The sequence below is a fragment of the Chrysoperla carnea genome, chromosome 1, assembly GCF_905475395.1.
Source record: "Chrysoperla carnea chromosome 1, inChrCarn1.1, whole genome shotgun sequence".
Lineage (NCBI taxonomy): Eukaryota > Metazoa > Arthropoda > Insecta > Neuroptera > Chrysopidae > Chrysoperla > Chrysoperla carnea.
In genome coordinates, this window is record NC_058337.1 from 4,019,709 (window position 1) to 4,046,717 (window position 27,009).

The 27,009-nt window shown below is 28.6% G+C and overlaps 1 protein-coding gene across 1 annotated transcript in view; it reads right to left on the reverse strand.

The window, feature by feature from the left end:
- LOC123290559 (protocadherin-like wing polarity protein stan) overlaps window positions 1–25,947 on the reverse strand; it is a 75,674-nt gene extending 49,727 nt beyond the window's left edge. Inside the window, exon 1 of the mRNA XM_044870785.1 lies at window positions 25,906–25,947. The gene's annotated coding sequence lies outside the window, so the exon portion shown is untranslated. The remainder of the gene's footprint in view (window positions 1–25,905) is intronic.
- Window positions 25,948–27,009: the final 1,062 nt, after the last annotated feature.

Sequence of the window (27,009 nt, forward strand, 5' to 3'; positions counted from 1 at the left end):
AAAGTCGGGATCCATTAAAAATCTAGACCGGCTCAAATATTTTTCCAAAAATAATAAATAAACTTTCCTTTCAGTTTTGATTTAACACAGTCAGGTTTTTCGTTTAATGTTAGTATATTTTTCAACATTCTTAGAAAAACTTCGAACAACAAAATCGTAAAACATGAAACAGCTGAAATATTATAACCGTTAATACAATTAAAGCGATTAAAATATTCGGCAGATCTTAATTAAAGGCTTTTGTACATATGAATAAAAAAAATTTTGTAAAGAGTACCATCAAAAAATTCTTCTAACGAAATACTGCAATCAATAGAAAAAAAACATCAATTAACTTGGGTAACTTCATTACATTCTCATTCATATAATGGTAACGCCTGATTAATGGTTTGTCTAATTATTTTGAATTATAAATCAAAATTAGTCTTTTTTTTATCTTTTCAGTAACAAATTAACACTCACAAAAAAAATTTGTAAATTTTTCATTTAATGTTATGGTTCATTAATTAACAATATCATTAAATTTTACGTTTGTGTAAGTATTCTTTTTAGATGTTACAAAAAGATATCTTTAACACAAAGTGAGAAAAAACATTATTGGTTCGTTTTTATCTTTTATTTTTAAGGCCGTAAAAGCCATACATAAGTACACTAAGTTTTGACAATAATCAAGTTTTTTTCAAGATAAATTTGGGAAAGATACACTTTGATAATCTTGAGCGTATGAAATGCATTCCGGGATTTTTGTATGTTTGGCAAATAGCATATTATCAGAAAAGGCGTACCACAAGATTCAATTCTAGGCCCATAACTTTCAATTATTTGTTTCTTTACATGTACAAAAGTTGAAGGTTTTTCGAGTTCAAAAATTTCAGTTTAATCAAATTCTAATATTTTTGCTCTTAAGGGAGTACAAGCGCCAAGAGAAGTTAACACTTGTGGTTGAAGTTATTTGTATCTTATTTTAAAAATTACTCCAGATATCGAAAAATTTTATTCCTACTTTTCGTCTTATCTTGTCAAGTTATAACATAATTCACCATCAAAATGGAAAAAATATATGTTTTTAAATTTGTGTCCTCACTACCGAGCCCATACATCCTTAATATGTCGGACACAACGGGTTTTATTTTATGTTCAATAATTTATTAAGGTTTTAACTTTATTTTAAATAGGTTTTTTTTTAATTTCCACCGACTAATATTGGAGAAATCTGTGAAAAACATATCATCCATCTAGCGTTTTACCATAAACTATTATTTCTTTATTTAAATAATTAGACAACCCCCTCTAAAATTTTCAGAATTAATTTTGACTTAGTCCAACGTATTATTCAAAAAAAAAATCAAGCTCTTTATTTAAAATTGCCTTGATGCTCGTACATCCTTAACTGTTATAAATTCAGGATTAAACAGAAAATAAATAAGATTTTTACTCATATTTTCATAAATAATTTTGTTTAATTCAACATAAAAAAACCCACATGCTGTTTACAATGTCAACAAAAATTATGAAAACATTATTTAACATTAAAAATATAGAAAATAATATTTATTTAAAGTTTAAAGTTAGGTACATAGAGCGTACACCATTGCATCGATATTATTTATCATTGTTATTAACATTCATATTTCTTCATTAAAAATGACATATACAAAATATATTTTGTATATGTCATAAACGTTAATGTAAAATACTTTGTTACTACAACAAAAAAATATGGTAGGTAATATGTAAACTTTTATTACATTAATTAACAGTGTTCAGTATAGTCCTTCGGTGGGCAACGGTTACTCTATTTACTCAGTAACCTCTGCAGGTAGTTTATGTATCCTCCAATGAGAACAAGTGAGAGAGATATAGTCTGAGAGGTGAAAATCACTCAGTGTAAATACAGAATTATCCTACAAATTATTATTTTTTTTTAAGCTAAAACATTTATCTGGGAAATATAGTAATGTATTATAAATTTAATTCTTTTTAAATATTGAAAAACAATGGTCTTTTCCCTTATAAAAATCACTTTTTTAATCCAAAGTAACCCTCGAAGACATTCAAAGATGAATAAATAACAAAATTATTCCCAAAGACATATTCCCGGCCCCAAACCTTATCATTGGCACGTGTATAGTAAATTAGAATTCCTCTTGTAATCTTTTTAACAGCAGTTAACTATTTTCTATATAGATTATAAACAGGTAGACACTCTGTTGTATTTAAACTATTTTTAACACTTCAGGAACATATCTTCCTTGTTAACAGCCATAAAGAGTATGTAACAAAGTCGAAGCCTGCCCAGCTATGCAGAATACAGTTTACACCATACACTTTTTTGTAATAAGTATCTTTGTGTTTACTTATATTTATTTACTCTTTGGCCGGTTCGAAAATAAATGTACACAAAAATCATTTGCTGACTAAAGCAGAAATGTTTAACTGGTTTTTAATTCGAATAATTTTTACTTACTACAATTTATTCATCTGTTATAATTTGTTTTACAAATATTCAATTGATAGGATGAGAAATTGAAATACATACCTGAAACAAACAAAACAAAAATACAAAAATTAATACATAGTACTTATTCATAGCTTTTATAGTGGACTAAATTGGTGGGAACGCAGGTCAATATCTTAAACGCCTCCACCATAATTTTTAGAATAATTCTTTAAAACCATAATTGTGAAACAATTGAATATAAAAACTAAATTAATTAAGTATCGTTGGGATCAATTTACAGAGATAGTTTTTAGTTTCAGTTACAGATGGTCCATTATCCAAATTAACCGATTTGGCTCGTTCAAGAGCACACAGAAATCATTCACGGATTCGCTGAAAATTTCAGTTTGCCATCTTTGTTCGTTCTTGAGATATAATGTTAACAGAAAACTGGACTGGTAATAAGACACAACTGGACTGATTACAAGGTCATTTCATGAGAGCCTATATCATATTTTATTTCTCTTATCAATATTTGTACAAAACTTTGGTTTCTACCATCAAGATTTCTAAGCGTACAAACTTCAACTATTTGTGAATAGGCAATAAAATGATATATTATTTAAAAATTGTTTAACAGTTATATGCATCTTTACAAATTATTATTAAATTCCAATAATAATAAACATATAAATATATTATTGATTTCTTCTTACAAATGAAAATGAATAACTTAATCAATTTTTATTAGATATAACCAAAAACATAAAAGTTGATTACATAAATTATATGCATTTAATTACGGAGTTATTTGAAAGAATTATACATTAATAATAAATATAATACGCGTTGTGTTGCTATAATATAATATTATGTTTTCATATGAATTTGAATGTGTTAAATCTAAATTGCCATTTACAGAAAAAAGGCGTGTACCGTATACGTATGTCTTGACTTGGAGAAAGAAACATAATAATTTTTTACTTTTTATATTATATGGAATTACCAAAAATATTATTATATACGTATTATATATGTAATTATATGTTTAATTTATATTAATTTTTGTATATGAATTAACATGAACATAATTATTTAAAAAGAAATATTATTAGCAGGTTGATTTAAAAGTTACTAAACATTCTAGAACTAAGAAGGTTTTGTTGAATACTTCTGTAATTCAACTAAATTTGACTTGAAAAACTTGAAAAGTAAGTAGGATTTGAATGCGGTTTTCGGCCTTAGATTCGGCCTTAGAGAGCGTCAAAGAATTCGGTTAATAGTAACGAAAATTATTCTAAACTTGATACTCGGGTGTTTTGAGGTTGCTGAACACGAATATTGCGTCAGAATTGATCTCCGAGGTATCTGGTGTCCAGGGTAAACGGTATCCTCGTCGTCTCCGTATTTCGGAAATTCGTTATATAATCGATCGAAGCTCGTTACACGGAGATAGCTACAAAATCGGGCAACAGGTACCTGATGCTCGCCGTACCCAAGTTTTCTTAGATAGTCTGGATACCAGAGACCTCAAAACACCCGAGTAACAAGTGTGAATTTAGTATATTTACGGTTAATATAAAATGTAATTATAAAATGCAAACTATTTATACAAGTTACATTTTTTGAATTTCTTATAAATCAATTTAAGTCACCAAATTTCCTGACGCTCTAACGAATCGAATGCCGAAAACGGCTTTCTTTATTGCTTTTAACTTTATTGCTTCGTTTCTGCAGTTACATTGTACTCGTACAAGTTCAACTCGATAGTATATCCTTTAGTTTCATACTACATTGCAGATGTCACAATGCTACTTGTTTTTCTCGCTATGAATTTTGGCATGTTTACCAATACGCATTATTGAACAACGATCCTATTCAGTATAGATATAAACGCTATGTTTGTTGTCACACTGCTGGTCACTCTTTTATTCTCAACCTATTTTGTCATTTATTAAATATTGCTGGTATGCCATTATTAGCATCAGTGACATAACAGTGTTGAACAGTATTATTCGCCAGAAGTATTGTGGGTATCACCAATCAGTATGGACCTGACATCCATACTGACATCGGCTCATGCGCACTAACTCTTGCTCATGTTCCAATACATATATTAGTAAAATAATCTATGTTAAAAATTTTACATACAAATCAAAATCATCGAAACCATAGAGTATTGCGTTCACGTCTATACTTACATAGTGATATCAGCAAAAAATTTCTTACCATATTTCTATAATAAAAATCTATTTTTCTTTTATACCTACTAGTTTCGATATGAAAAATATCGATTTATGATTTTTATAGAAAAGTATAATGATTTTAAAATCACCAAAATATCTTCAAACATAATCAAAATTATATAGAAAATTATTCATTACAGAACCAACCACACGCAAACCTTTTTTTTTAAAAAACTTTTGTTTTTTTAGTTGCAAAAACTAAATGTAAGAATAACTAAGTGATAAGAGGAACTAATTTATTATTCACGTGAATTGAAACAGTACATACAAAACAATTTACATTGTCAACTTAGTTGATATGTTTTCAAATTAATAATAATTAATTTTATAATAAATTCATATTTGTTTTATAAATATTCTCATGAGAGATTTATTTAAAACTTATATTAAATATGTTTTAAAATGATATCAATTCAAAAACTTGAAAATCTTCTTAATGAAGTAGTAAAATAAATATGTATGTATTAAATTTAAGATATAAACTTCACAACAACAAGACGTTAAATAATTATGTATGACTTTGATTAATGAATTATTTCAAATCATTTGATTGAAATACAATGAAATTAATAAATTTACAACTATGTACATGTTACGGAAGGTTTCCGAAATATTGAAGGTTGATAAAAACTTTAAAATTCGATAATTGTTTGACACGTTTTACGTGCACTCAAAGGGAGAAGAAGACTAGTTCAAAAGCTACGCTGAGCTTATAGTAAGACAAGGTGGGAATGAAGTCAAGATACCTAATATTCTTGATAACGAGGGTGTCTACTTCAGTTGGGTACATATGGCAGACTTTTTTATTATTAGGTTTAAAAAGAAAAGTTATTCTTTATAAAAATCTCTGCTTTCGAAAATATTAACATTCAGCTATTCATTATTGACATTGAATGTACAGGTGTCCACAAATTGAGAAAGTTCGATAGGAATGTTAATGATCGTTTAGAAATATAGACCATTTTGAACAGATAATAAGAGAAACAGTTCAAGAAATCACTCCCAAAAACAATTACATATATGGAAATTTAATTTCGAACATTAGGTACTTTTATATTTATGAAGGTCACGAATGTCGTAATGCCAGTTTTTCAGAAAATACAAAATGTCTTCTTGACTTAATAATAAAAGAAGTACGTTACATCCGAGGGGGGGGGATCATAGGGAACGCTGCGGTAGGCTACATAGAAGGAGAGACGGGTGTCAAAGATGCTAGCATTGAGTAATGTAGTTTATGGAAACACCGTTGGAATATATTTTCGAAAACGATAAAGTTTTCAAAACATTAACATCTCAAAAATAGAAACATGTATATCTTAGAATAAGACATAATGCACCCTTCAACATTTTTCGAACGTTCTTTATCTGCTGCATTTTGAATAAATAATAAATCATTTATTATTTTCAATCGATATCGAAATATTTCAATATTTTTAAATTGAAATATTATAGAAAAAAATGAAATTCTTACTTCTTAGAATAAATTTACTGTTATTTTTGTATAAATATTTTGAATATCACCCACTTCTTTGACATTTTACATACATGCCTTTGTTTTGTTGTGAAAATGACTGATCATATTATCTTCGAAAAGTTAACACTTAAATGATTTCGCAATTTACGGTTTAAATTATTTTCATTCCATTGCTCAAATAGTTGTCCCGTCGGTATACCGCTGTCAGATTAAATTATTTCACAAACTTGTGATGAGGGTAACGAAAAAAAAGTGTGATTTTCGAATACCAAAATTATAAAATCAATTTCGAAAAAGAAGGGTTGTTGATCCATTCAGAGTGTAGTCATTATGGTTGTCGTCAAACTTTTAGAGATTATCGGGCTATTATGGGGTTAACCACTTCTGTGTGTATTGTAACGAGTCTGATATCGTGGGTGGTTGTGACGGTCATTTCTAGAAGAATACAGTTAAGCCTAACATTTAAGGTGGCTGTTTTAATAACAAAAATAGCAAATGGTTTCCATGGAAACAGCTTATATGTAAATGTGTAGTTATGGGTAAAATAACTACTCAATCCTCTATGGACAGTCAATGTGAACGGTGGATATTGCAGTGCAGTTCTAGTAGTGGTTGTTGAATTATTGTTAAATATATTTTTTGAAAATTTATGTCGAAATCAAGATTGTAAATTGATTTTGTGTGGAACAGTTAATGAACCTTTGTGTTAAACATTAAATTATACCAAAGTTTTCAAAGAATTCACCTCGTGGTGTTATTATACACTCGCCATTAGTTGATGCTTCTGCAAAGGAGCATTAATTGACACAAACCTGCACTGTTTCCAACCAGGAAACCCCGTTTTCCGTCATATAGTACATACTTTATTATGATTTTGAAGTATGCTGTTACGCATACAATGATGAAGGGTGGCCATTTTAAAGTAAGAGTTGCCTAGTTGTCTAGAGTACGATATTTACCATCGCTCTTCGGGGAAGCCCTAGTTTAAGGAAACTCAAGGTTTAAAAATCATGGCTTGCTATTGTGTACTAAGTTTATTGTAGATTTTTTCTTAAACAGTCGAGTTTCTAGATGTTATTTCTTTTTGCCAATTCATCTGTCTTGGACCATAAATTTTTTAAATATGTTTTATCTTATAATGAAGAGGCATTATTATTATCAGGAAAATCTTTATAAATATCTCCAAGATCCAATCGTTATCCTAACTTTATTAAACATGATTAAATTAAAATCAATCATGTTTTACAATATTTATCGATCCTATGAACCCTATTATAAACAATGACAACCTTTTTTTGTTTATATATTTTTCCTGTTTTTTCAATCAACTGAATAAATAAATAAATAAATACATGAAAACTTCATTACGTCTGTACGTCTGTCTGTACGATTGACTGTACAACTGTACGACTGACTGTAGATACTACATACCAATAAAATTATTATTACGGTACAATACTTACTACAACATTCATTTATTGATTTTTAATTAAATCTCCCCTCCAGGATATTTTATGCTACTCTCTTGGAGTTGGATACTTTAGATAAGAGTCATAATATTTACTTGGGTATACATAGGAAGTGTTTAGTACTATACTATTTAGGGACTAGGATCGCAAGTAGTATTTGATGATGGTCAATTCAAATTATCATTCATGGTTACTTCGAAATATAAGCCTTTCAAATTTTTGTTCTTAAATCTGAACATTATTAAGGCCAATGCAAAACTGGAAGTGCTAGATAAACATATTTGTTAATTATTTAACTATAATTTAAAATCGATTTGAGAAAGGATTGAGAGTTTGATATTCATAGAATTTTTTTTTGATAGTCCTTTTTTTTTGCTCGCCTTGAAATATGTATAAACTAGCTTGATACTCGCCCGTTTCACTGAGCTTAAAGGTTCCAACCACCACTTTATAACCCTCAGTTCTCTTGATCTCACTTTTCATTCTTCCATAACATTCGAAGGGATTCTTTACACAGCTAAAATATACACGCAGTTTTCAATTTTTTAAGGTGTAAAATAGTCATAATGCATTGAGTATATCAGAAAACATGGCCATGAATTTATTTAAATTAATTTATTATTTTAAACTTTTACAGAAATTTTTAATTTATGGTTCAAAATGATGATCATAGATGGAGTAGTAAAATGTCATATTAAAATTAAATTATGAATTAATAATTTTTTTCTTTTTTAATATATCTTTATGATTTATAGCTCATGTGTTATTCTAATGTATGAGCTTTATTGTTCTACAGTTTCATTCAAAGTAGTTTTTGCGTGAAAGCGTAACAAACAAACAAACATTTATAGGGAAAGATATAAAATATATAGGAATAGCAATTGGTTCGGATTGGTTAGAATTATTTAAACAACCCGTTAAATTATGTATAGAGGAGAGCATAGCCAGTACATAATCGGGATTTTATGAAAATAACTCTGAAATTAAAGAAAAAAAATAGCCGACTTATTGTAACTCTCAAATGTGACACGTTCTGTATGGGTTAGCAGTAATAATAAGTTTGATACATTCATTCACGCTCACAAAATTTCACATTTCTAATATACCAGGATTCATCCGTCTAAAAATGAACTCGTAAACGTAGTCTCTCTGTCCTACCATACGGAACAATTCCTAAAGAATAGTACAACAAATTTTAATTCGTTTTGAAACTATCGTCAAATACTACGCCAGGTCCTAGACTGTATAGTATAGTAATACTATAAACATATCAAATACTATGTATAGTAGTACTTATTACATGGATATACCAAAACTTATTAGTACGGGTTTATGCTTTCAATAATAAAATATAAGGCTGTCTGTATATGTATGGATAGGAAATATAGAGTGGAAATTCTATTATACGATGATTATGACATAAAAATATTTGATTTAACCAAAGATGTACATGCTAAGCTTAGATATCAAACCTCTTATTATTAAATAGTAACTATATGTAGAGTTATTGTAAAGTTTTGTCTACAGGTGTCTAGAAGACTGATTATTAACATGAAATGGTCAGATAGAACTTATACTAGACAAAATTTGTTATAAAATTAATCAATGAAAATGGTGCTGATATAATCTACTAAAAAAGAAAGTCAAGAGAAAAGGGATTCAAAGAATAACGAATTCGTTAGAGCACAAGTCTAAAATTAGGTTCCATGAAGGCATACATATTATATGATATGACTAGCTTTTGTCCACGGCTTTGCTCGCGATAAAGATCCATTTCAGTTGACTCCATAAATTATTCCTTTTGTGTGTATCATTGATTCATTTAGAGTACCTTATTTTACCTTACTTTATAATAATTACGATTATGTCAGGCAAACATCTTAAATTAGAACGGAGATTAAAAATATTTTTCCTGAAAAAGTATGCTGGAAGCGTTGTGAAGTGTTATTTCAATGGTCAGTATCAGATATACAAGGCAAAAGCCAAATTCTTCATATTAATTTCATAATCGTTGATAACGCTCTACATTTAATATAAACATCGATGAATATTATAACTTTATTAGTTTGATTGTTTTTATAATTACAAATGTCAAAAACACATTCTGGTGATAATCTCTTGAGTTTTATTTCATAACTGTGTGTGTATCTACCTAGTTGCATCCTGCGGATTTACTATATAAATTTTCGAGTTAAAGTTATGTGACTCGAAACTGACATTTTAGACATTTTAACTTTTTATTTCCCAGTTCACGGAATCATTTTTCATTTAAAATTAATACTTAACTCTTTACCTGGATGTGATCGTAGTGCTAAATGGTTTACTAACACTCTACAGAAAAAAACTTAAATGAGAAAGTTGTAGAAAAGGACAAAAGATGTTGTGGATACCAGGTAGGAACTATGTTCTTTTCGTACCATCGTAAATTATAAATGCAGTTCTTACTTTTTGTTAACAAGAGAACTGTTCTATTGTTTAAATAATTGAATTTTCTAGCTTCTTTTTACTGTATGAATTAATTCCAATATTCGTTTAAAAAAGACATACTTTTGAGTTAGTAGCCAACTCAATATGTGCGTACATTACCTAAATTTGGTTTGATCAGGATATTTATTATGACATAATATAAAATTTCCTTGTACTTACTTTAAATTATCTCTGTTATCTTTAACTTCTGATAACTCACTTTCACAACTCATTTTTTTAATGAAAAAACATAAAATTTTTACAGCAAATACAAATTGACAAATTATAAAAATATTTTTGTATATGTATCAAAATTCATGGCAAGCTTAATCGCTTTCAAAAAGTTTCCTTGGTGACTTATGTGAAAATGATCGGTTTTTGGTGTCGTATTTTTTGTTACACTTTGTTTGGTTTTACCTTTCAACCAGCAAACAAATCAAACGGATAACGTGCGATAAGGAACATAATTCCAAAAATAAAAAACCTATCGATTAATATAGGGTGTATACGCCCCTGAAATTGCGCCTTTTATACCGAATTTAAGGAAACTACTCTTGTTTCTTACATCGGTCATTTCCTAGGATTGGGATGGCCTAGATAGAAAAAAATCCGAGGCTTATAATCTTCAAAAAAAATTGTTTTATCATTTGCGATAAGAACAAATTGTGTTATTAATAGTGAGAAGTGGAAACGTTAGAATTTGCAACTCTTTAAGCATTTTGTCGAATTCAATGACATAATAAATGATTTTCACTGTATATCTGCTGTCACAATAGTGCGTGTAAATAATAAATACTATATATGCAACATACTTAGTACATTTAATATTTCCTTTTGCATTAACATTAAGTTACACGAACTGTTCGTCTATTCGTCTAAATAAAATACAACTTGTATTACACAAAGGCCTTATTATTATTTGCATAAATATTTGATATTCATATAAGAATACATAATATAAGTATATACATACCTTCATAGAATATCTTTTTAACAACAAGACTACAGCTAAAGCTGAATTCTAAAGAAATCTACTTATTATTGAAATATTTCTAGTTGTAAATAGAGGTAGAATTATTAAAAGGGTTTTTTATTTAAAATGATAGAACTTAACACTTTAAGTTTTTATGACACTCTGAAAATTGAGATAATAATAATAAATCTTGTAAAAATTTCAAGTGTTGTTATCGAAATTATTTTTGAGAAATACCGACTTATATTCAGTGATGGATTTAGGCCTAGGCCCGTGAGGCCCGGGCTTAGGGCGGCAGAATTTGGCAAATATGGAAGATGTACGCTCTGCACAAAAAATATGCAATGCATTGCATTCACGGAATCTTCGATATGTTTATCCGAATGTGGGCATTGCTCTTCGTATTTTTTTGAGTATTCCGGCTACAAATTGTTCAGGAGAAAGATCTTTTTCTACTCGTAAAAGGGTAAAAACCTATTTACGAGCAAGCATGGGCCAAGATAGACTTAATGCACTTGCATTACTGTCTATTGAAGCCCAACTAGTCCAAGAAATTAATTACAACGACATAATTGACGTTTTTGCACGGACCAAAGCCAGGAAAAATAATTTTCAAATTGATTTATATGAAAAGAAACATGATTTATTTATCTGTCTAAAGTTTATATATATATTTATCTGTCTTGTTTGTCAGTAATATTTAAAAAATTATATTTCAATAAATTAAGTTACTTTAAAAAAAAAAAAAAACTGGATCAAAATTAATGAAATTCATTCTATCAAAAAGGGCGGCGCATCGAACGGGGCCTAGGGCGGCAGCAAGCCTAAATCCGTCACTGTTATATTGTTGGTTTAGTTGCATGTACAACCTTGCTTTTTGCCACTTTTTATACCCTGTATATATGTAATATATATCAAGGCATACTAAGTTTAGTCCCAAGTTTGTTACGCTTAAAAAAATTATGCTACGAACAAAACTTTGGCATAGGTGTTCATAAAATCATCTAAAGAGTCCATTTCCGGTTGTCCATCCGTCAACACCATAAATCAAGAACGAAAAGAGATATCAAGCTGAAATTTTTATAGCTTCATCAAGACGTAAAAAGTGAGGTTGAATTCATAAATGAGCAGCAAAGACCAAGGTCTTAGGTTTGTAGGATCCATCTTGTAAACTGTTTGAGATAGTAAGTTTATGGTTTTATCATTTTAAATGAAAAACCCTTTATCTATGTATTTATGAATTATTTAACTATATTTCATAAGAAATTCTATATTATGTTTGTTATAAAAGAGAAATTTATAGAAATATATAACAGTATTTTAACAAGGTAAGTACATATTACAGTGCAACCTTAATATAACGAACCTCAATATAACGAATTCCTCGATTTAACAAATTTTTCGCAATCCCCTTGAATTGTCCATAAGAGTCAATATAAAATATACCTCTACATTTCGAATATTTTTTGCGAACAGTCTCTTTATAACGAATTTTCAACTATAATAAAAAATTTAAATACCTCTAAATAACGAAATTCGTCAATTCAAAACCTTTATATAACGTATAAAGTCCCACCAATATATGACAGTTAGTATCCTCCATAGTATGTAATTCATGTCGCGAGAGGTTCCGACACTTTTTTCCTCTTTATAACGAATTTTAGACCAACTTAACCTCAATATAACAAACCTCAGTTTAACGAATTACTTGATATAACGAATATTTACTGGTTCCCTTCAGATTCGTTATATCGAGGTTGCACTGTATTATCTAGGTACGTACCTATGAAAAATATATATCATTATAGTTTTCAAGTTTTTATTGAAATAGGTAGAAATACAAAAAAGTATTTATGAAAAGACACTTTTTTTCTAACATAAACTAAATAATTGCAAGATAGTAAATTATAAACTGATTTAGGGTCGGTTTATATTTTGACAAGTCGCAATTTGTCAAGGCCTTTTGTCAACGCCACGCTTCGTCGGGTGATACTCAAGAAATGATAGCCACGAGGTTAAACAAGATTGAGGAGTTCTTTCAGGATGTTTTTGGAGGTAAATGTCGAACTAGCGTTACATCTTGAAAGGGTTAACATCTCGCTATTCCTTGCACGATTCCCGTTTCATTGCAAGATTTCTTTACTTTTGCTTTATATAGAACCAGAATAATGCAGAATTTTCGAAAAATTGTTTTAAATAAAAAATATTAGTTTTTTAATAAGGATCAACTGTCTAATTTAAAGTTTTATTCAATTTTTTACCTTTTAGGATCTAAATTGATTATTAAAGCAACCCGGGATACTAGATCCAATCGGATGCTAGAACATGTAGGCCTTCATCAAAGTCTATAAATTTTGTTTGAATTATTTTTTGATAAGTTAACTACAAAGCGAACTCTATAATAGATCAATAAAATGCTCCATCCTGTATTTAATCATCGTACATAAATTTTTAATCAAATACAAAAAAATTACCAAACAAAATTCACTTTTTATTTTTAATATCAAAAACATGATCTTCACCTTCTCATGAATATTTAAAAAGATATAAAAATACACCAGAGTCTATGTATGGTGTCTGATGAGGAGGGTTTGAATCTAAAATATAACAAGTGAAAACAAACAATTGACTAAGTTAATTGTTGAAATACCATGTATAGACGCTATCATTTATTTTTTTACGCCAGGTAAGTAAAAAAATACAGCCACACATACATAACTGATATTCCCATATAATACGTACTATATAATTTGCGCCCTCGCGGGTACACAGTGCTGTTTACGAAACAATGTTTCAAACAAAAGTTGTACATTTAAACTTCTGTTCTATCTCTAACGGTTTACAAGATGAGTTTTACGTATTCAAAACCCAATAAACCTATGTTGCTTATTTACGAACTCGACCTCACTTTTTACGTCGTAAGCACGCTATAAAAATTCAGCTTGATGGACAGACGATTGGACTAATTAATGATTTTATGAAAACCTATAGAAAATTTTGTTTTGCGTTACAAACTTGGGACTAAACTTAATATACCTTGATATATTTCAAGTTTACATGGTATAATGATTGTCGTTTGTAGATATAGACCCTAACAAACATTTACACAATGAATAATGCCCTTTTTATCATCATGATATGATAGTGGGAGAATATTTTCATACACTACTTATATTCATATTAAAGATTCATTTCCCATGACGATTTGAACGGCGTTGTTGCTTGGTATTCTGTGCTACGTACGTTATCTTACCACATTTTTTTTATTATATTTTCATTTATTAAGTTTTACATGCAATATAATGAAGTTTTGTAGTAGAAACCTAATCAACACACTACTAATTAAAGTAAATTTTTTTTAACGCGTTTAACACGAAAAAATATATTATTATTATTAAATTTCTTAACTGTTTTTTCTTTCTTCGTAATTGAATCTTAATTTGAAAAATACTTTGTGGTAAAATGGTTATAGTTTAGTAAATGACTTCTTTATAAATTACTTGCTAAATACAATTTAATTGCGATTATATTTTCTAAGTATAGTACCTTTCTAAACAAAAATAGTATACAGACTAAGAGGGACATGCAAGTTTTACTTTCGAACAGGTACGTGAGTTTCCTTTCAATTCAAAGGTAACAAATACCGGAACATAAGCCAGGCAATCGGGGACTCGCAGGTCTGAGTGAATAGCCAAACATGGAACAAGAAAATATTAAAAAAACATGAAACGAATAGGTACCAGGCTGATGTTTTGTCAGAATGTTAAAAGTGGTGTAAAAAATCGTTTGCCAAGACATCAGCCAGGTAATCGGGGACCGTAAGTCTGGGTAGAAAGCCAAACATGTTAAAAAAATTTGTTTGCCAACAAACAGGTACGTGGCTGATGTTTTGTCAGAATGTTGAATAGAGGCGTTAAAAACATTTTGCCAATACATTAGCGAGGCAACCGGGGACCGATTCAAGTTCTAGGCATTAATGTGAAGCAGAATTTCATTAAAATAATTGCAAACAGAAGAATCAAATTCCATCAAATATAAGTATTGCAAAGTATATTGTATGGCAAGACATGACTAGCCATTTTCTCATTTAAAATTTACCTAGGTGTCCCTGGAGGATGATTTTTCACAAGGGTGAATTTTCATTGTATATAATTAAAATTTCATATTTAATTACTATTAGTAAATATGACACTATCGTCTGGCCATGATTCTCTGCTTTATTACCCTATGTGTTCGTATTATAAATAAATGACAAGGGTTTTTCAACTTAACGAATAATTTATTTTCAAAATTGACACCGAAAAAACTTCAAAATATACCCTTTGAAGGCTTCAAATAGACAGTTTTTAAATTTATTTTGTGAATGAATTATCGACCTAACAAGTAGCTCGAGATACAGAGGATTTAACGAGGTTTCACTGTTTTTCCTATAAAAAAAAACATAATTTCAGTTTCTTTAATAGCGCACATCGAGCACTAGTTACCGCAACCACATTCACACACTACATATCTACTAAAATTCTATGAGAAAAAAATATCCAGAATTCGTTCGTCTCAAATGTATTATCGCAAATGTTGCTAGCTTTCGCACTTTATATAAATCAGTCAAAATTCGGAAGTAAGTCAGATACAGAGGTTTCATTACTGAACTATTATTTGTATAGAGTTTGTAAGAGTTTAATTATATCATGGACATTTTATGAGCAATGGATTCAATCTTATTGTCTACCTGTTTTAATGGGCCCAACCTAGTTGATGGTGAATAGTTGAGTACCTATAAATATGTCTAATTCATCTCTTAAAACCATAAATTACCAAGTTTATATGACAGCAATCTCAGTGAGTTTGCTTTTGGTAACATCTGTATTTACAAATAATTACAAAATTCCATTTTCCAAAATAAATTTTTCAAAAGGGTTGATTCTTTACAAAATTTTAATGATTATAATCGTAATAATTATCGGTTTTTATCCCTACCCTTGTGTTGTTATGTTCGATATATATATTATTTACACTTCATTGAACTAAACCCTTTTTTAAATCGAATTTTGTCATCTATGCGTTGAAAAAACCAGTTTAAATTTGTATAATGCTGTTTTTTATCTCTCATTTGTGAAGGGTTGAATAAAATATAATAATATATTCTAATTAAAATTGTAGAATTATTCCTTGATAATCCTTTCTTTTTTGATAAAGGTATTTTCTGACCAATTATAGGCCTTATAATTAAAATCGTAATAAATTCTAAAATATTTTTTTACTGAATCCTGTAATTTTTATATAATTATAGTTCCACAAAGTTTTTCTAATATAATAAAGAGCAAAATTAGCTCAATTAGTAATTCAGTTGAATTATTTTGATAAATTTTGGTGGAAGCGCAAATAAATGCATGTTACATATGAAGTATTGATATGCTACATAATTTAATTGCGTTTCCACCTTTTTTTTTTTACTGCATCGTTAAGTTATAATATGGGATAATCATGATGTCGAATTGGCCATATTACCCATAAAAATGTAAAACTAGACATGATATAATGACAAAATTTGAAAGTGAAATTAAAATTGATCAAGAAAGGAAGAAGTTATAAGCAATCAAAGATTGATTTCCAAGGTTGCCCATCTCTTTTTAGCAAATCAAAGTTTTATATGTAATCTCTATGGCGATACACACGTATGACGTAACTACTGGGTATCTTCCTCTCTGTTTAATTAGGAATTTTAAAAGTTCATATCTTGCATACAAGTAAAGATGTTTAAAAACCAACTTCACTATTCTATTCGTAAAGTAAGAATTCTTCATCTGAAGTGATAAGAAAAATTTAATCCCATTCTCATTCTGTTTCGAAGTAATGAGGAACGGCATTTCTTGAATGAAAAGAAGATAGTTTTTTTCGTAATAAAAGACTTCGATTCATGTCTACATCTTTTATTTAAAAACAATAGAATAAAGTTATTTTCTGAACCGTTAAACAAAGAATTGAATAAAAATGACCTATTAATTTTTATGAGTCGATATATATAGAGCCTTCAATTATATGGAAACAGAATATAAACGTTTTCTAAGAAGCCTTTAACTTTATTGCAATTTGTAGTACATATATTATATTACCAATATTCACACGCAACTATACCATTCAGGAATCCGTACCAAAATATTGATAATATTGCTAATTAATTAAACTGATACAATGATAATGATTTTAGTAAGAACGTTGGTAGAAACGCAATGCGCATTTTAAAATGGTTCGGCTGTTTGAATAAGCAAGATGAATGTTCATTTTTTGGGGGTAAATGATAGTTCAAAGTCCCTTGATCACAAAAAACACAGTTTTGAGGCCTCTTAAAGCATTTTGTTACATTTACGTCATACAAATTGGCTAGTTTACGATATTTTGCTTACATTTACGTCATACAAATTGCTTCGCTGACTAGTCGACTAGTTACGTGACAGCCGAATCACTTTAAATCATAAAAGGAAAAAATAATTAGCTCCCAAAAAATTAGATTTGTGCAAATTTTTTGGCAAACCTTTAATAAGGAAATAAATTGTCTTTTAGAATTGTAAAATCCATATGTCAAGTCACGTCCCGCTGGATGGGCTCGAAATTTTCTTTCTACATGATTTTCCTTGCCATGACAAATAGATATAGGCTCATTGAATACGCGAAATTTACTTATTGCAAAAAAATTAAAGTAAAACAAGTGAAAACAAACAATTGACTGAGTTAATTGTTGAAATACCATGCATAGTCAGTGTTGATTTCTTTATCACATAACACATACAAACATGTGACACATACATAACTGATAATCAAGTATAGGACATATTATAAAATTTCCGCCTAATTGGCGCCCTCACGAGTAAACAGTGATGTTTACGAAAAATGTTTCAAACAAAAGTTGTTTAATTTTTGATAAAGAACATTTTTTACATTTAAACTTTTGTTCTATTTCTAACGGTTTACAAGATGGGTCCTACGGATCCAAGACCCAATTGACCTATGATGCTCATTTACGAACTTGACCTCACTTTTTACGTCTTGAGTACGTTGTAAAAATTTCAGCTCGATATCTTTTTTCGTTTTTGAGTTACCGTGTCCACAGACGGACGGACGGACAACCGGAAATGGACTAATTAGGTGATTTTATGAACACCTATGACAAAATTTTTTTCCTAGCATCATTATTTTTAAGCGTTACAATAACTTGGGACTAAACTTAATATACTATGTGTATTTCATATATGGTATAACAAGTAAATTTGCATGGAACAGTGCAGAAAGAGAGTATCTACTTATCCTGCATTAGTAAAGCAAAAATGATTTTTTATGAAATGAAATATTAATAATTGTAAGCTACAGAACCGCATCTGTAATGAGATATGAATTATGTGCATAGTGAATTTTGTAATTATTGTTATGAATGTAATTTACCATGTAAATTACTAATAATAATAATTATTATGAAATATTACAAAAATTGTAATTTAAAATATATAATACAGTGCATTTTTTAATTATTGAAAGTAAAATTTTATAACTTTACGAGATTTACTAATTAAAAAACCAATAAAATAATTTTACAGTTAATTAATTTAAATCAGTTAAACAAAATTTAAAACAAGTGAAAACAAACAATTGACATAGTTAATTGTTGAAATACCATGCATAGTCAGTGTTGATTTCTTTATCACATTACACATACAAACATGTGACACATACATAACTGATAATCAAGTATAGTACATATTATAAAATTTCGGCCTAATTGGCACCCTCACGGGTAAACAGTGATGTTTACGAAAAAATGTTTCAAACAAAAGTTGTTTAATTTTTGATAAGGAACATTTTTTACCTTTAAACTTTTGTTCTATCTCTAACGGTTTACAAGATGGGTCCTACGGACCCAAGACTCAATTGACCTATGATGCTCATTTACGAACTTGACCTCACTTTTTACGTCCTGAGTACGCTGTAAAAATTTCAGCTCAATATCTTTTTTCGTTTTTGAGTTATCGTGTCCACAGACAGACGGACGGACGGACGGACAACCGGAAATGGATTAATTAGGTGATTTAGTGAACACCTATGACAAATTTTGTTTCCTAGCATCATTATTTTTAAGCGTTACAAACTTGGGACTAAACTTAATATACTATGTATATTTCATATATACATGGTATAAAAATGTAAAAGTTACCTTTAAGTTTGACATTATTCTGAAAATTTAAGCCAATTTCATCTTTAATTCCATAGAAACTCATTGTATAAACTTTTCTCTTTTTTTTTGTAATTTAATATATTTGGTACTTATATTTTGTAATGAAAACAACACTTTTATTGGATAAAAATAATAAATTGAAAAATATTTTGAATATTTTTGAATAAATTAAAATAACAATAAAGATAAAATTCGCAAAGCGCGAGTTTAACTCTTATCCAAAGGGTTTAATAACGATAATAAAAGTAATTTGATTGATAAAGTAGTGAAAGTTTCGTATCGTTATATGTTGCTTTTGCCAAAAATCATGGTAAAGAATTCGGTTAAGATTGGTGGGACAATCAAACTTAGTGTTTATGATATTGAATTTTTAAATTAGACTGACTCTAAAGCCAGTAATACGCTTGAAAATATAATATTCGAAGCTGGACTAAAAATGGAAAGAATTTGTTTTCATAGGCTTAAGCTTTTTAACTAGTTAAATTTTTGAATAGCAATTATACCAAGGTATAACCAGCTTAAACTAGCATTTTTCTTCGCAATAATAATTGAAGAAGTTCGTAACAGGAATAAAACCTTTGATTTGATTCCATTAAGGTACGGATTATTAATAAAATCCCATAGTTAAAGACAATAATTTAAAAGAAATTTCAATAGAGGTATTATTTCTTCATCATGGGCATATAAAAAAGTTTAAAATTCTTCAACAACATATAAATTTTAATATAACGCTATATGTTAATTTTATTTCGTTTTTTTTTCGAAACGCATTATTTTATATAATATACCAGATGATCCAAAAAGCCTTGACAACCTTAGAGCCTCAATCGATGTTTCTTGTATAATTTCCCATTTACAATAACTTCCCAGTTTAGGAAGTTATTGTAACGGATCCTATTTTCGAAATCGAAATTTTCAACATATCCTTACGTTTCATGGTCAGAACAAAGCATGAACACAAATTTGGAGACGAAATATGTGTGTGTGTGTGTGTGTGTGTGTGTGTGTGTGTGTGTGTGTGTGTGTGTGTGTACATACGTTCGTGGCCATTTTTTTCGATACCAACTTAACAGTAATATGATCCAAAAAGAATTTCATAATATTTGGTCAAGCTGTTTCGAGTTTTTTTTTAAATATTTTTTATTATGCTAAGAACTCTCTGTCTTGTGGACCTCAAGGGTCACCCACGGCTCTTCGCACGCCTTGTTCAATAAGTTATCTACGCTGTTTTCCCCAAATTTTCATTAAATTTCTTCTCATTTCACTGAAATCCTATCAGCCTTCTTAGAAATAGAAACATCCAAACATACCATCATCTTACAATCATAAGGTGAGACGTCGGCAAATTGCTACAGATCTATTTCCATGAATGTGAAATTGATACCTGCCAATCACCTAAAAAGACGTGAATACTATTGACAGAAATGATTATGTGTCCCAACGAATAAAATTAAAATGATTTTATTGTTTATAACTTGATTTTAAGTGTTTAAAATATCCAACTACCTCCATAGGTTAGATTAGAGTGACTCTCCTGGGGTGGGACACACTTAGATCATAGACCTGGCCCCTACTCTGTTTAAAAACTGTCTAAGAAGAAGTTCTGAAGCTGATTAAGAACAATAAGTTTGCTTTGACGTGAACGAGCTTCAGATTAACGAGATCGTCAAAGAAAGGCTGACAAAATCAGTCCATATCCTAATGGCAAGGGCTGGATAATGACACAGAAGATGAGACATCGTTAACTACCCCATAAATATTGTTTGAAGTTGTACGACACTTTTATTCGTGTATCGTTGGTAAAAAGTTAATTCCAGATATTAAAAACACTACAAGCGGTCTCTTGTTTAAGGACCAAATGTCTTTATTACACGCAGTATTTTTTTTTTATTTTTAGCTTGTTAAAAAGTGTAGGTGACAATAAATTTATATGTAATTTTAGATAACATCTTCTTATACAAATAATATAATAACGACATTTTATATATTTAAAATCTTGCGTATTTATTATATACTTATAAGAGAGTTAAATAAATAAATATTTTATCACACAGTTATTTTAAAAAAAACGAACCGGTTTAAGGTTATCGTTGTTGTGTTTTTCATTATATTTATAGTAAAGTAAATTACAATAATATAAAATTTTTGTACTTTATTTCTTAATAATGCTTTATCAAATTTTAAAATAACGTCATTTTCATGCTTGAATTGTTAAAATGTATCTACTAAAGCGTAAATTAGTAAACAGTATAAAGTGTGCGATGAGAACAATAGCAAAGTTGATTTTTGAAGAAAGTTGAGTGAGCCCTTAAATAACTATCCTGGTATTTTATCCTTCAATGAGACAGAGATCGACTGTGGAAAGAACAACTATGAACATAATAGTATACTAGGTGTCTTGTCTCTTCTAACTTGGCATATACGTGAAAAATTAGGCAGTTGTTCTTTATAAAAAAGCAAATAGTTTTTGTTGGAAACATTTTTTTGTAAACCGAATAGTTTAGACAGACTTTGATAGCAAATATTGTATGTAAAGAAAACAAACCACTTTTATTGGATTTATTGGAATTTTTTTTCGAGGAGTAAATAGAAACCTAGATTCCATAAAAATAATTATAAGAAAAAACATTTTTGGATAAAAGTTGTCCCTATAACTATAGGTTATCGGAAAAATGTTTCGAACAAAGAAATCTTACTTTTTTAATGAATAACAATTCTATCTAATTTAAATTATACATTTATCGATTATCAGTTATGAAATAGAGTGCGCTTTTCATTGAACTTGAAAGCCTAGGTCAAGTTAAATATCTATAGAAGATATGCGCCAGGTTCAGAATTAAACATATGAAAAATAGTAAACTTTACCGAACTTTCGAAAACGAAACAACTCACCGAACATTCACCATGGACGAACATACTGTACGTCCTGTACCATTGATCAATATTCATAATGTTAGAGTTATTTTGTGTTCTAAGTAATCATGCCTGCGTTGAATAAAAAATGGTAATGAAGCATTTTTGTTTACTCAGTCAGAGTCAAAGAAAGAAAGCACTTGAAGGTATTCCAGCACGTTTAAAGAAGATGCCAATTAGGAGGTTGTATGGCTTAAATGGCTTTATTCATTTGTGTACCTCCTATGATGATGTGACCAAGAGTGGAGTGTAACGTATTCCTGTTGAAGAAAGTTCACTCAAATTTAATTAATGTAGGTGATCCAAGGTTTATCAGGGTGTGATCCATGGTACATTAAGATTTTCTTCCACAATAGGAAAGGAATTATAGTGTGTGCTTCATGTATATCTAATATATATCCAGATATTTTGGTTTTCATATAGATTATAACATTTTACCTCGGTTCAATGTGATTATAAATCAGTATATTATATATTAATAGTATATTAACGACTTCTATAAATAAAATACCATTAAAGGATATTATAAAATATCCTATACACATATATTTAACACAAAATAGAATATGAAATGAATGTATTTTTAATGTAACAATATCCTTTATGTGATATGAGTTTGTAGTTTGTATTATTATTATTATTAAAAATATGAATTACATTTTATAATCGTATTATCTAAATTGCTTTTTATGCTTATATGAATCGTTATGAATCGTTATTAGGTGTATGTATACTAACTATATGACTCTACATTCCTATAGCTTATACTTTATGATGATATAAAAGTATGCTAACGTAAGCTTTCATTCAAAATGCTTTACTAAACAAGCATCAGTAGTCAATTATTATAAAAACGATTATAAAAAAAAATTTTTTTTATTTATTTACTCATTGGTGTAGACATAATGACATTAGTTTATTTTATATGTATATATTCTTAATCAAAGCTTATTTGTTATTAATTGTATCAGCTTTCATCCTAATCTACCTTAAATTGGTTTTTTGTTTTGACTTCTAAAAAATATGTCTAGTGATTATATTGGAAGTTAAACTACTTAAGGTGATTGTAAACCTACAGTATTGTAAAAAAGTTTTGGTTTAATACACGGTACACACATATAAACCAAATACATGCTTTAAAGTCCAATAATGTGTTATTTTTAGCTTTACAATACCAAACAACTATAAAAATATATAATATATTGTGTGCAAAAGGTGCTTATAAATTTGATAATGTAGATATCGCTCTTCAATCATCAATACTCTAACTATAGTCGTCTCTGTTCATCAAATAATGGATCTTTGATGAACTCATAATTAAATTAAAGTTTTGTTTTTATATCATTAACAACCTTATATTTTTATGGTATTATTATAAACTTCAAGATTGTCTTAATATTTTAGATAGTTTTTTTCACACTCTCTAAATTTTTTAATATCGAAATATCCAATTGAAAACCTATATGATTAATCATTTTTTCAGCCAACTTTGAACGATAAAATAATAATAAAAAGGTTGATGACCTAGTATTTTTTTGTGATTTTTGTAAACTTTGTTAATCAAAAAATGTATTTATAAAGTTTTATTGAATCCCTAGTATTATTCAATCCTTGCATATCTTCTTAAGGTAGTTGGGTCACACAATCTTAGGTGAAAATGGTTTTGTTTTTTAATCTCTCAACATGCAAACAAATCAGAACGATAACAAGTTATAATTCTTCTAATTCCTGAAGCTACAACCTCAGTCAAGCTACGAATAATGTACAAAATATTTCATTTGATATTTTATTAACTAAAAACAAAGTTTAAAATAATAAATGCATGCGGTATGATTTAAACTAGTGATTAATTTCAATTAAATAGAAAATAAAATCAGTTTTGTGTGTTTATAAAATAAAATAAAATGAAAAAGAGAATATAAATTTAAAAAAAAATGAAACTATAGTCAGTCACGACAATGCCACAATACATGTTTTGTGTGTAAGTTGTTAAAAACTTTAACGTTTTATATTTATTGATTTCTTTCTTTGGTGGTTTATTGCACTAACGGAATTTATTATTAAAGATAATTATTTATTTATTTATGTTGTCTATGATACAAACTGATTGTTATTATTTATTTCAATTTTAAAATTTAGAGCATTCAAGTATTATTAGAAAACACAGCGTAAGATATCACAAGTTCAAGGTTACGTGAAACAGGAAACGTTTATTGCAGTACCGTTTTAAATAGAATTCAAATTTTAATCAATTAACCCTTGCCTGAACCTTTCAGTAATCTTTAGTCGAGTGATGAGAAATTTACTCACATGCGTCAAATATTTCGCTCTTTTAAAATTCTTTAACCTTATAAATCATAACCTCTATAAGAAATAACAACCCAGCAAAATGGTTCAAGTTTGATAACTTCGAAATCAAATCCCAGGTACTTAGATTCAAAGTTTCTGTGTCACTTTGCATTCACAAGAAAACTAACCCGACCCGTTCAGAATTAGACAATGGGGTACCTGTGACTAAAAACAGAATAGAAAAATAATATAATTACATTAGTAATATAATATTTCATTTTATTTATAGGCAATTTTATTACAGATATGATAAACAAATTACATAATGAAAAAAATTAAATTTTAATATTATTTCTCTAACCTGTTTTTCCTAACCAGTACATTTTTAGACCGTGAGTATATTTTTCGTCATAAGCCAGCTCTCATAAACTTTAAAATGAGGGGTTAATCATCGAATTTAGTAAAGGAATAAGGAAGATATCCCGTACCCAAGGAAAATCGGCTAGAGAAATCATATATTAGATTACTATATTAAAAGTAAGCGCGCTTTCTTGGCTATTGATGTGCGTATAACATGTAAATATGCCTTGAGTCAATTTTCTCGTTACTTAATTCAAGAAACTAAGTTTCTTTAGATATTTTATTAATTGGTACACATTGCTGTCTTTTGGGATGGTTATTACGTACGCAAAGGAAGCATTCACTGACGCGAAAATAAGTTCAGCACCTGAAAATCTATCAAGAACCTTAAAAAAAAATATAGCAAGCCGAACTATGAATATTTTTTACAATAACGTACAACAATGCTCAATTATCAAAAGGTGTCAAAACCAGATGGGAGTCCAATTACCTTAGTCTCACGGTAATAAAATTTATGTTGATAACTTTGTAACATAATACAATTGATGAGAAAATGATTTATCGAATAGATTTAATAATTTAAATTTCCCGCCCAGAAGAGGAAATATATTTTTTAATGATTTAAATATTTCGTATATTTTAATTTTATTTTTTTTTTTATAATATTAAAATTATTTTAAATGAAATTTTTTAAATAATATTAATAGTTAATTAAAAGATCTGTATCTTTTTTATTAAAAATAAATGACTTAACATTAAAATTTGATATTACATTTTTAAAACGCATCTTTAGATTTTAAGGTTTTTGACTTAAGTGGTATTGGAATTGGAAAAAAATACATGCGGGTATCAATTTAAGTGAATGAACCTTGCAAAAACCATAATTCATACCATTGAGTCTCTCTCAACTGATTCACATACACGACAAAATCTTATTTCTTACATTGGTTTCTCTGGTTCTCCCAAGAAATAAATACTTTTCACACAAACGACTTAAGTTTATTAAAATTTTAAATTAAATTTTGAAATAGAAAAGAAAAAAAATACTTACGTTGTCCATAAATGGATATTTACGATGTAGAATTCGAATTGTTTATGCCATTTAAATGTTGAAATGTTGTCACAAACACGATTTTTAGCTGTAAGTGAAAATAAAAATACATTAATAATTTACATTTTTGAGTTATAAAAGAGAAATATTCCCTACAAAGTGGTTTATGAAATTCAAAAATAATTTAAACTTGTTTTAAAAACTATACAGTAAGATGTAAGACATTTTTTAAATTTTTTTAAAACATATTAGTTTCTCAAAAAAGAGTCTAGAAATTTTAATAGCGTTAACTTTTTTGTGTAATATTGTCTTTGACTCAAAAGAAATATTCTTAGAAAGAAATTCTATGTAAATAATCTCTTAATAACTCTTGATCCGATGTGATTGATTATTGTTTTGAGTGAAAACACGTCGATAATTAGAATTCAAAGAGGAACTTCAAAAATGGTACTTACAGAATTTTATATTTCATTCCTAAACCCCTAGCTACTTCATCTTTGTACCTTGTGATATATCGTTTGAAAGGGCATAAAATTCTCTATGAACCATGAAAAAAAATGAAATCGATCGATTGGATCTCAAGATAGACTACACAGAAGATGGAAGGTATCCACCTTTAATAACTCGTGAACTGATGTGATTATTGTTTTGAGTGAAAACACGCCCCCATTTAAATATCGATGATGATGTTCAAAAATGGTACCGACAGAATTGTAGGTTTTATCCCTTCGCCACCCAGTCACCTCCACTTTGAAAATTCCAATGGCACCGTCTACCTTGTGATACCTCATTTGAAAGGGGATAAAATTTTCTGTTGAAACGTGATAAAAAAAAAATAAATCGATCGATTTGCAGCTAAAAATTTTTAATTTCTGTTAAAAACAATTTAAAGTGTACTGTAAAATTTGATTGTACTGAACGATCAACCTTAAACTTTTTCTACGTATTAAAGGCATAATCAATTTTCGATTATAGAAATAATTTTTGTGGCCCGTCCTGTTTATGAATTTTATCGATAAAAAATCATATTAAATTACAAATTAATGAATTTGAAAAATAGGAGAAATCTATTATTCTTGACTTCTAAAAACTTGAATAATTTAA